At 40.9% G+C, this 11863-nt stretch overlaps 1 long non-coding RNA gene across 4 annotated transcripts; it reads right to left on the bottom strand.

Moving 5' to 3' along the window:
• Positions 1 to 1525: 1525 nt before the first annotated feature.
• LOC118941514 (uncharacterized) lies at positions 1526 to 10229 on the bottom strand. Of its 4 annotated transcripts, none has more exons than XR_016489091.1 (4): positions 10169 to 10229; positions 4580 to 4788; positions 4323 to 4407; positions 1526 to 2803 (listed from the first exon to the last, which is right to left on the bottom strand). It is a non-coding gene; the product is annotated as an uncharacterized LOC118941514 (long non-coding RNA). The 4 variants fall into 4 exon arrangements; XR_016489093.1 differs by having other exon boundaries at positions 4580 to 4639; XR_016489092.1 differs by having other exon boundaries at positions 4323 to 4404; positions 10169 to 10226.
• Between the last annotated feature and the right edge of the window lie 1634 nt (positions 10230 to 11863).

The following is an 11863-nucleotide window of genomic DNA, read 5'->3' as shown; positions in this document are numbered from 1 at the left end:
CTCCCACGTGAATGTATTGATATCTTTTGGGCAAACGATGTTGGTACAAGACAGTCAATGATTATTCCAGCAACGTCTGGACCAATTTATTTTGTCTGAACTGAGGGTCGCATTAGTGAATTAGATAATGGTTGTGTCGCCACCTGGTGGTGACAGTTGGTTCTTTATCTTTATATAATAGTGATCTCTGCTGCCGTCTTCTGGACAGACGATATGTTAAAGTCGTACATTTGAGTGTGAATTGTTCCATTGCAGCAATTTGTTGGACTAGTAACTTAGACTAGTCACTTAGACTAGTAACTTAGACTAGTCACTTAGACGGAAAAACCTACACCCCAAATCATTTTTGTTGTTGTATTTTACCCCCCTTTTCGATTCTGTCACATCACTGCAACGTCCAAACGGGCTCGGGAGAGGCGAAGTCATGCGTCCTCCGAAACATGATCCAACACCCGTCCGCTTAACCCGGAAGCCAGCCGCACCAATGTGTCGGAGGAAACACCGTTCAACTGGCGACCGGCTCAGCCCGCAGGCTGTGTCACAGCCTGGGAATAAATGTACACGGGGCATGAGACCGCTGCGACACTCTGGAGGTCCACCTCAAAACATTTCCAACAAGGATCGAGTGATAGCGGTGTTTTGAAGTTACTGCTGAACAATGTTATTACTGGGTTTGCGCTCGTTAACCGCAAAGATGTTCCTGCAGGAGTCATGTAAATATAGTTGAACGTTTTTTTGTTGGCATTAGCAGAAAACACACTGCCAAGTGTTCCTGGGTATGAGCTGCGCAACGAATCCTTGGAAATAGAACCAGTTATGTCACGCTGGTCACCAGGTGTGGCCTCAATTCAAATTAAAAGCAGTCAATTCAGGAAATTATTTGAATAAAACAAGTCTTAAATTGAAAAATCTTTTAAATAAATAGCTTCTACTTTTCAGTTTATTAAGTTTTGAAAATTACTTTTTTTTCTCTCCAATTAATATAGTAATTTGTGATAACTTCCTGAATTGACTGCCTTCAAATCAAATTCAGCCCAACCCTGAGGGACCTACACACACCATGGCTGGGTTCAATTCAAATTCAGCCCAACCCTGAGGGACCTACACACACCATGGCTGGGTTCAATTCAAATTCAGCCCAACCCTGAGGGACCTACACACACCATGGCTGGGTTCAATTCAAATTCAGCCCAACCCTGAGGGACCTACACACACCATGGCTGGGTTTCATTGATCATAAACAAGAGCCTCTAATGCCCTGCACTAATGACTGTCCAGTGTAGCAGGCCTGTAAAACACACTTCACAACGGGGAATCTCCATTGAACATCATTTTTTAGGATTTATCTACGTCTGAGAAACTGGCCCTAGGAGATCTCATTTGATTTAAACCGGAGAACCTGTTGCCAGACTAGAATTAACATAAAACTCAAACGATCGTGGTGTAACAAAGCAGAGTGACAAAACATACCCACTGATAGGCTAGATGAAATGTTTAAAGAGCCAATCACATAGGGTTTCCACTCTTAAGATGCACAAAAAAACTTTAATGAAGGGAATGTCATACATTATTTAATACAATCAGGGATTTCTTTTACATACAGCCGCGGCTTTTGTGGAGCGATGGGTAACGATGCTTCGAGGGGTGACTGTTGTTGATGTGTGCAGAGGGTCCCTGGTTCGCGCCCCGGGTATGGGCGAGGGGACGGTGTAAAGTTATGTTACATTGGTGCCTTGGAGGTAAGGGCTGGGGGTTGTTTCTGGACAAGGCCTTGTTATCAAATCAAATTTATTTATATAGCCCTTCGTACATCAGCTCATATCTCTTTCAGAAACCCAGCCTGTACAGAAACCCAGCCTAAAACCCCAAACAGCAAGCAATGTAGGTGTAGAAGCACGGTGGCTAGGAAAAACTCCCTAGAAAGGCCAGAACCTAGGAAGAAACCTAGAGAGGAACCAGGCTATGAGGGGTGGCCAGTCCTCTTCTGGCTGTGCTGGGTAGAGAGGAATCAGGCTATGAGGGGTGGCCAGTCCTCTTCTGGCTGTGCCGGGTAGAGATTATAACAGAACATGGCCAAGATGTTCAAATGTTCATAAATGACCAGCAGGGTCAAATAATAATAATCACAGTGGTTGTCGAGGGTGCAACAAGTCAGACACCTCAGGAGTAAATGTCAGTTATCCTTCTCCTGAAAGCGTGGTCCCTCTCCAAAGCCTTTTATATTGGCCAGGGTGTCGACATCTACATTCATCTCAGTGGACTGGTTACGACCTGAACTCTCCTTATAACCATCATCTAAATCAGGAGAACAAACCTGCATCCCTCCTAACAGATCACTCTATTTCCTGTGACCTCACAACCAGTCTCAGTAGTCAGTCCACTGGTGAGGAGAGAGTCTGTTGAACATTGTGTTCCTCTTGAGTTCAAAGACGACCAGTCTGAGTAGAGTCTGATGAACATTGTGTTCCTCTTGAGTTCAAAGACGACCAGTCTGAGTAGAGTCTGATGAACATTGTGTTCCTCTTGAGTTCAAAGACGACCAGTCTGAGTAGAGTCTGATGAACATTGTGTTCCTCTTGAGTTCAAAGACGACCAGTCTGAGTAGAGTCTGTTGAACATTGTGTTCCTGTTCTGGTAAAATTTCAGGTCAGTCCGTCCGTGGAATGGAGTTGAAAAACAACCAGTCTGACAGGAAATCAACAAGGCTGAAGGTGTAACAGTGGTGTCCAACATCCTCAGGGCAGGTCCACATGTTGAGGAAGGAGTCAGACTTCATGTCCCTCTAGTTTGGCAAATAGAGGATCTGTGAATAAAATGAAGAGAGAAATGATGCAATCAACTTTCTGGAGGTGGTTAAATATTATATATATATTTATTTTTACCTTTATTTAACTAGGCAAGTCAGTTAAGAACAAATTCTTATTTTCAATGACGGCCTACCGGGGAACAGTGGGTTAACTGCCTTGTTCAGGGGACAGAACGACAGATTTTGTACCTTGTCAGCTCGGGGATTTGAACTTGCAACCTTTCGGTTACTAGTCCAACACTCTAACCACTAGGCTACACTGTGTGATTAGTGCCAGTGTTAATCACAGTGTTTAGTGCCAGTGTTAATCACAGTGTTTAGTGCCAGTGTTAATCACAGTGTTTAGTGCCAGTGTTAATCAGTGTTAATCACAGTGTTTAGTTCCAGTGTTAATCACAGTGTTTAGTTCCAGTGTTAATCACAGTGTTTAGTTCCAGTGTTAATCACAGTGTTAATCAGTGTTAATCACAGTGTTGAGTTCCAGTGTAAATCAGTGTTGAGTTCCAGTGTAAATCAGTGTTTAGTGCCAGTGTTAATCACATTGTTAATCATAGTGTTTAGCGCCAGTGTTAATCACAGTGTTAATCAGTGTTAATCACAGTGTTTAGTGCCAGTGTTAATCACAGTGTTATCACAGTGTTTAGTGCCAGTGTTAATCACAGTGTTAATCAGTGTTAATCACAGTGTTTAGTGCCAGTGTTAATCACAGTGTTAATCAGTGTTAATCACAGTGTTTAGTGCCAGTGTTAATCACAGTGTTAATCAGTGTTAATCACAGTGTTTAGTTCCAGTGTAAATCAGTGTTTAGTGCCAGTGTTAATCACAGTGTTAATCATAGTGTTTATTGCCAGTGTTAATCAGTGTTAATCACAGTGTTTAGTTCCAGTGTTAATCACAGTGTTTAGTGCCAGAGTTAATCATAGTGTTTAGTGCCAGTGTTAATCACAGTGTTAATCACAGTGTTATCAGTGTTTAGTGCCAGTGTTAATCACAGTGTTGATCACAGTGTTATCACAGTGTTTAATGCCAGTGTTAATCACAGTGTTAATCAGTGTTAATCACAGTGTTTAGTGCCAGTGTTAATCACAGTGTTTAGTGCCAGTGTTAATCACAGTGTTTAGTGCCAGTGTTAATCACAGTGTTTAGTGCCAGTGTTAATCACAGTGTTTAGTGCCAGTGTTTAGTGCCAGTGTTAATCACAGTGTTTAGTTCCAGTGTTAATCACAGTGATGTCCACTCCACATACAGTATAATAATTGGATAACGTTGACATCCCCAATAAGCTATTCTTCTAAGCCACAATGTTTGCGTTGAGGAAGGCAGCCCAATTCTGATAAATGTTCCAATGTTCCATTAATTTACATTTTGACCAATCACACCAGATCTTTTTCAAAGCTGATTTGATTGGTCAAAAGACCAATTACTGAAGAAAACAAATTCAGAATTGGTCTGCCTGTCAGCAAAATTGTACAAAAAAATCTGATTCTTAAAAATAATATTTAGGGATTTAACAGACCTTTAGGGATTTGGGGTTTTCACTTGTGTAGAGTTTAGTCCAACATGGGGGGCTGATACGACTACACTGCTTTAGGGATACTCTGCTGGAAACACAAACACATGTGTGATATCAGACCAAGCAATTACAGCTAATTCACATTCCTTTAAGTGTTGACCTGAATGCTATTGGCACCAGTCAGATTCTATGAATTCTTAAAATGTTAATATAATTTACCCCCCCCCCCCCCCCCCATAAAAAACAAATGACTTGCATACCTTTTCATCCAGAGGCTCACGTGTCACAACTAGCTACGGATTCTGATTCATACGCGGTGTCTGGAGAAGGGGAGACTTGTGCACTGAGACGAGTTGACTGAGTGAGAGGGTCACTCACAAAACAGAGGACAAAAACAGAACAACTATTCCGATCGAACTGCAGTTCCTCACAATAAAATGACAGCTCTAAGAATGTCAGAGGAAGTATCCTTTAAAAAATAAAAATAAATACATAAAAATAATCTTAGTTCACGGTAGAATAACTCCCTGTTCAAAAAAGGAACATATTGGTAAGAGTAAGGCAGGTCTGGATACAGTCTCTAAATCTTTCCACAAAAAAAGGAACATATTGGTAAGAGTAAGACAGGTCTGGATACAGTCTCTAAATCTTTCCACAAAAAAAGGAACATATTGGTAACAGTAAGGCAGGTCTGGATACAGTCTCTAAATCTTTCCACAAAAAAAGGAACAAAAAAAACAAAATAGCCCACTGATAAAAACAAAAAAATATGATCCATCATAGTAGGTTATTTCACTAATGCTACTACTACATACTCTTAGAAAATAAAACATCTTTGTCTTTTTATTTCTAACTAAAAAAGGATCAGAGGTTCTTCTATTGAGGCTTGTATTTGTAGTGGAGTTCGTTTCGTCAATGAATACGTCGTAAAATAGTTAAGAAAACAAAAAAAAGTCTAGCAATAATCCTGCTGTGTTCAGTCTCTACAGCAAGACCAGACATCAAGAGTTAAACAGGAAGGAAGGCCAAGGGAATCTGCACAAATCCACCATTCAAAGACTAAACCCTTAATACAAATACATTGTCTCCCTATTTTCACCTAATCCTAAAAAGACTAGTGCTACTCCTTCTTGTGTACCAATTTCTGAATTGGTCCAAGAAACGCTAGCGTAGCCCTCCATTAAACATTTAGCTACAGTATATACCTAATGAATACACATCTCCGTTAGGCTCGTTGACTGTGTTCTAGGGTGACTAATAGAGTGGAAGTCTACGGACTTCAGGGAGACCTAAAACTAACACTAGGAAACCTTTCACATTCCAAGTGTGATCCAAAGATCAATGTAGCATACAGTCATTTGAAAACACACGTTTTTAAACTGTGAAACTATTGGGATAAAGGCAGCCCAATATATGAAGGTAGAGTTAAGTCATAGCATGACTTTGCTTTACCTATATGAAAGTCTGTGTGTATTAAGCAGGTAGGCCTACTTCAGGACAGAAAGAAAATACTTTAAAACACAATGTCCTCCCTTCAGCTGAGACAGAAGCCAACCAGCACAAATAGTCAGAGTGATGCTGAGTAGCTGGAGCTGGTTGCCAATCTGGTCATTGATTTGTCATTGTAATGTGTGTATCAGTCAGTTTCTGTTTTTCCACAGTTAGGCTCCATCCTGTCCAGACTGAAGCTCCATCCTGTCCAGACTGAAGCTCCATCCTGTCCAGACTGAAGCTCCATCCTGTCCAGACTGAAGCTCCATCCTGTCCAGACTAAAACTCCATCCTGTCCAGACTAAAACTCCATCCTGTCCAGACTAAAACTCCATCCTGTCCAGACTAAAACTCCATCCTGTCCAGACTAAAACTCCATCCTGTCCAGACTAAAACTCCATCCTGTCCAGACTGATTCTGGGTGTTTCTCTCTACCACACAAGTGATCAACAGCCCTTCTTCCTTTTGGCAAAACTCTTGTTGTCTCTGCTTTCTGCAGTGATTTTAAACAGTTTTTTTGTAATTAGTCCAGAGCCATTCCCAGGTACGAGTCGTCTTCTTGAACTGAGGGACTTTATGACTTAGCCTTTTGCAGATTTTCAATAGCCCCCTGATCTGTATCCAGCAAGGATTTGTTAGCATTTCTTCTCAGAACCAGTCTCGACTACAAAGCATTTTGAAACTTCGGTAAGAATCCACCTCGTGTTGCACTTCATCACATATAACAATATCAATCTTTTTCTCATTTTTTTTTCAGGCAAATGAGAAACTGGCGTTTCACAGCGAGCAGATCAGACTTTTCTTTCCATCTTGTATCTCCCCCCCCCCCCCCCTGAGATCTCAGTCAGGAAGTAAAGGAATTGCTTTTCTTTTCCCTGGCAGGTCCATCTCATCTCAATGAGGTTCTACTTGTCTGACAACTTTCTTTTCCTGTATAGGCTATAAACATGTATTTATCCTCATTAAATCCCTTTTTTCCCCTGGTTACTTCTGTCAAGTCTATGGTATTTTGTCTCAAGTGATTCTGCATTGGACCGTCTGGTTATATCTGTGAAGTTGGCTCGGTTTTACTTCCGAAAGGACCACTTTCTGCAGCTGGTAGTGGTGCCTGTGGAAGGCTGAACACATTTCCAGGCAGAATATTACTGGGTGTTGATTCATGCCATGATCCATCTTCGATCAAATGCTCTTCAGATGTTCTGACGGTATCTTGGTCTTTGCAGAAATAAACCCGTTTGACCTCAGAGTGAAGATCTGACTCCTCCTCCTCCTCCTCCTTTATGCAGATCTCAGCAGGTCCATTATCCCGGTCAAGCATCGCTGCTTCATCAGTGGAGACTGTTTCAGCTGTCTCCACAGAGATAGTGTCTTTACCATGATGAGGATAAACCAGCCTTGCGTTTTGTTCCATATTTTTATCTGAAAGCACATTTGTTTTTGCTTGGCTTTTAAGCACACTCGGTATTATGAACACCTCTTTTGAGATTTCTCTTTTTCTCATGAGCTCAGATTTGTGTTTCTGAACCATTCGTTTCACTTTACAGCAAATATGCAGTGGAAATAGATTACGTCTCTGATTTTGCAAACTAAGATCAAAATTGTATTTTAGAATATCAACGAGAATGTACCCACTTTTTTTTTTTTGACGATTGGATTTTATCCCTGCATATTTATGCACCTCAAATATTACACCGTTTGTCAGTAAATTCAATTCCAGTTTCTGTTTAGATGGTTTGGATGTGACATCAAGGTCCAGACCTATTTCCTCACAGAGTGGGTAGCACGCTTTGGCTTTCACCATATTTTTGGTGTGAGACGTCACATTTGATTGGTCCAAGTTGGTAACGCCAATTTGCTTCGTTTCGTCAGTACAAAGTGCCAGGTCAGTCTCATCAGAGATTCTCTCTATTTTGACAAGACGAGGTTCTATTTGTACTACTTCAGAGAAATGGCCTCCCTCGGTCTCCTTGGTTACTAACATGTCCATGTCTTTCTTCTTGCTCATTAAATTCAATCTCCTCCTTTTTGATACTTCATTCATTTGGTATTTTGGCTCAAGTGATGCTGTAGTGACCTTCTGGTTAGTGGACATCTCCGCAGGGTTCTTTCGTTTACGTGACTTCTTTAAGAAAGCTTCATTTTCAAGTTCCAATCTCCATATACCGTGTTTACCCGTCTTGCGCTGTAAAACTGCTTTTAACCTTCCCATAATATCTTCGGCCAGCTCAGTTTTCCCACTTTTTAAATCCAAATCAAAATTATGCTCGAGAACCTCACACACAACCTGCTTCCAATTTCCACACACTTGTGAGGCAAAATCAGCCAATTCAAACATTACATCTCTGGTCAATAGATGCAAGTCAAGTTTCTTATTTTTCCCATATTTTGATTTCACAACAAGGTCAAGTCCTTTTCCCTTGCAGATTGGGTAGAGTTCCCTCAATGCTTCTTCTACAGTGGGCATCATGAAGGATTGATCCATTGTTATATCTGTCTGAGTTGGGAAGGTTTCCGCCTGGACATGTTGAGGACGGACGATGCCCATATAAGGCCTTGTGCAGGTATCATTACGTCCATTTTCAGGGCCAAGGATTGCCGTCTCATCAGCACACTGTGTCACATCTGTCTCAGTGGAGAAGCTCTCAGTCGTCACATGCAGAGGAGAGATCAGGCCCACAACAGGCTCCTCCTTTATGCAAACGTCAAAAGGTGTAGGATTTGACAAGCTGTTTTGCAAATACAACTGTGCCCATTTAAAGGAGTATTTCAAAACTGTAACTGTCTTTGGATCAGGAAGGTCAAAGACTTCTGTTAACCACTCAGGTGTTCTCTTAGAACGAATCTTCAGCATTTCTTTTAATTTATTTTCTACCCTGTTTGAAAAGTCATATTGTTGTTCATTTTGTACACCAAGAACAAAGTTGTAATCTAGAATATCAAAGATAACATGAGGGCGAGATCTATTAATGTTTCTAGCATATTCTGACACCTCAAGCATTACACCAACTGTCAGTAAATGCAAATGAAGTTTCTGTTTCGCTCCAGATCCAACATTGAAATCTACACCGATCTCCTTGCACTTGACGTATGGATCTTTCCAATATCTCCCAAACTTTCTTAGGTTGGGTCTTGAGTAACTGCCACGACACTGACGTATCCATTTATCCTCTAACGTTTTCCGGCATTGTTGTCTTGGACTTAAATTGGCATTGTAGTCTTCCTCTTCATCAGAGGGAAAGTTCAATGGCTCACAATATTCTGGAAGAATAGGTCTAGTAGATACAGCTAAATGACAGTCGCTTTCTGTAGCAGGTGAGGTTAGCACAGAATGAATGGCAGTACTAGGGCTTGGGATATTAACATTGTCAGAGGGCAATTTATTATTGGTCTGTGTTTGGCTAGAAACCTGTGAAGTTGGGTTGATTTGAGCTTCAAAATAACCACTGAAAGTGGATGCATGTCCTGTCAGAATATCACTGGACGGTGCTAAATGCCATGACTGTTCTTTGATTGAAATCCCTTCAGATGTGCCGATGGCATCTTGATCTTTACAGAAATAAACCAGTTTGACAGCCCTGTTCTCCCCATCACTTGCTCCGGTCATTTCAGGAAAAAGACGTAAAATCTGCCCGTGGCTTGTTGTTTGGGGACTGATGGGAGGTACATGTGAATGCTCTTTCAGTAAACCCACATGGTAACCTGTTTCTGTGTTTTCTGACAATGTTGAATTTGGGTAATCTATCCAGGCATTAATCGAATCAGACCAAATTACTGTATGGGATATCTCCCTCTCATCTTCCTCTAGTTTAACGTCAACATCCATTTTGCACCAATGTCTCTACAAAGACAAAGTAATCAAAAACACCCCGATGACATTCCTCTCCACATGAACTAGACAGATAATGTAATTTCCACTATATAAATTACCTAGCCAAATGCCTACATCGTATTTGGAGATGTAGCTATCTAACCATGAGAAACACTCTTCGCGCCACTTCGATACAGTTACGACCGGAAGTTACTTTTTCGTAGCAGATTAGTACAAAGTATTACGCAACGGGTTATGAGAATCAATGTAGCAGGTTAGGACAATTTGGTTAAGGTTATGAAAAATAATTAGGGATGGCAAAACTGCCCTCCTAACCTGCTATTAAAATAATTTCGGGTCGTAGCTCTTACCGAAATGGCGAGTAAAAGAACTAGGTTAGTTGTCCGTAACCTGCTAACTAACGCTTTACCTTTACAGGTGATGGGTAACTGCAAATCCCTTGGCCTTCATTCTATTTAGATAAATGTTGAACAATATTTCCAAAAACGTCGTATACTAGCTAGTACACTGAAAACGGAGCAGTACGCACCGGAGTGGAATATTTTACGGAAGCGTTTTGAAGTCGACGTCTGAGGGTTGTGGCTTCAGGAAGTACAGGCGGAAGTGATGTCATATTCCTTATTCTTTCGCCATGCGATTCGCTCTTGGCTAGAAAGGAGTACAGCAATGGACAGAAGTTGATATTTATATTTATTCAAATTTATATCAAACAAATTGAAGTACTTGTTTCTCTCCAAATGGGTATAGAATACAACCTTTTAGTTTCAAGTAAGGGCTTTTTACATTATGAGAATGCACGTTCACGTCATTGTGTGTGCTGGTACAGGCTGCTGCACCTACAATTGAGTGAATTATAATATGAACAAGCAGCGTTGACATTGACATTTTAGTCACTCTGCAGACACTCTTATCCAGAGCGATTTACAGGAACAATTAGGATTAAGTGCCTTGCTCAAATGTACCGTGGCAGATGTGTTACCTAGGGGATTCGGTTACTGGCCCAACGCTCTTAACCTCTAAGCTACCTGCATTACCAAGGGGTTCACAAGGGGTTCACATTTTTCCAAATAGGGTCCCCTGCATTTTCTAGTGTCAATTTGGGGTCATTTGCAGAAAAAATTTAGGGACCCCTGACATAGCAGCAAGGCCGGTTACCGACCAGACACGCAGGGCATTAGCCTGATGACCACTACTTTTTATGTCAAGTGTATTTCAACATGTCTCAACACACTTTACAGAACAAATTATTTTTAAACAATTATTGAATTATAATAATGAATAAATAAAAACAAGACACAACAAAGGTCATGGAATAGAGTTCAAAGATGACCAGTCTGGCAGGAAATCAAATGGCATGTGTCGAATACAACAGGTGTAGTAGACCTAACAGTGAAATGCTGAATACAACAGGTGTAGTAGACCTTACAGTGAAATGCTGAATACAACAGGTGTAGTAGACCTGACAGTGAAATGCTGAATACAACAGGTGTAGTAGACCTGACAGTGAAATGCTGAATACAACAGGTGTAGTAGACCTGACAGTGAAATGCTGAATACAACAGGTGTAGTAGACCTCACAGTGAAATGCTGAATACAACAGGTGTAGGTAGACCTCACAGTGAAATGCTGAATACAACAGGTGTAGTAGACCTAACAGTGAAATGCTGAATACAACAGGTGTAGTACACCTCACAGTGAAATGCTGAATACAACAGGTGTAGTACACCTCACAGTGAAATGCTGAATACAACAGGTGTAGTAGACCTTACAGTGAAATGCTGAATACAACAGGTGTAGTAGACCTTACAGTGAAATGCTGAATACAACAGGTGTAGTAGACCTTACAGTGAAATGCTGAATACAACAGGTGTAGTAGACCTGAACCCAATCGAACATCGTTGGAGAGACCTGAAAATACAGTGGAGCAAATTAGTATTTAGTCAGCCACCAATGGTGTTATTTTCCACCATCATTTGCAAATAAAATTCATTAAAAATCCTACAACGTGATTTTCTGGATTGTTCTTTTCTCATTTTGTCTGTCATAGTTGAAGTGTTCCTATGATGAAAATTACAGGCCTCTCTCATCTTTTTAAGTGGGAGAACTTGCACAATTGGTGGCTGACTAAATACTTTTTTGCCCCACTGTATGTATAATAGATATATCTAAGGTAAGCTTGACATGGTGTAATTGACTCAACACAAACACATAACACTTCAGATGT

Source organism: Oncorhynchus mykiss, chromosome 19 (assembly GCF_057628025.1).
Source record: "Oncorhynchus mykiss isolate SJ-2025 chromosome 19, ASM5762802v1, whole genome shotgun sequence".
Lineage (NCBI taxonomy): Eukaryota > Metazoa > Chordata > Actinopteri > Salmoniformes > Salmonidae > Oncorhynchus > Oncorhynchus mykiss.
This window is presented reverse-complemented; position numbering and strand designations above follow the sequence as displayed.